The sequence below is a fragment of the Panthera uncia genome (assembly GCF_023721935.1).
Source record: "Panthera uncia isolate 11264 chromosome E2 unlocalized genomic scaffold, Puncia_PCG_1.0 HiC_scaffold_20, whole genome shotgun sequence".
Classification (NCBI taxonomy): Eukaryota; Metazoa; Chordata; class Mammalia; order Carnivora; family Felidae; genus Panthera; species Panthera uncia.
In genome coordinates this window covers 25008936-25009638 of record NW_026057589.1, presented here as the reverse complement: position 1 = coordinate 25009638, position 703 = coordinate 25008936, and positions in this window count along the sequence as shown.

Sequence of the window (703 nt, the reverse complement as noted above, 5' to 3'; positions counted from 1 at the left end):
AAAAAAACAAAAAACCTGACTATCAGATGTTAGCAAGGAAGTGGAACTCGTGGGGACGTAAAATCAGGGCAAGTACCTGAGAAGACAGTTGGGAAATTTCTCACGAAAGTGAACGTACTTGCCACGTGACCGGCGCTTGTTCTCGGAGGCACCTCCGAAGGAAGGGAAGGAAGGGAAGACCAGCGGTCTTGCGCACAGACGTCCGCGGTAGCTCAGCCCGCGATAGCGAAACACCGGGAAGAACCCGGCGTCCACAGGTACAGGTGCTCGCGTGCCGGGAGGACGGGGTGGGGACTTAGGGCACGAGCACGTCCCCGGAGCGTCGTGCCGCTGCGCAGAAGCCGGGCGCAGAACGTGTGTACCGCGTGACCCTGCCGCCGTGCCGAAGGGCCAAACGCATCTCGTTAGGATAGCGGTCCGGTGGGTGCTTGAACTGGGGGCGGGGAGAAGCGATTTTGGGGGGGTACAAAGCGACGGAAGCGTCCTCTGCCTCGTGTGCAAAGTGGGCGTGTCGGTCCCCACGCCTTGCGCCGCGTGCGTGCGTACGTGCCGCCGTCTGCGAGCTGGCGTTAACCAGGCCCGGGCAGCGGGGAGGAGACCGACGCTGCTGCGCGCGATGGCCCCGGGGCGGCCCCGGCCCTGCGGCGTCCGGCCAACCACAGGCGTTTGCTCCTTGCTCACGTTACTTGGCGGCGGTGACAGG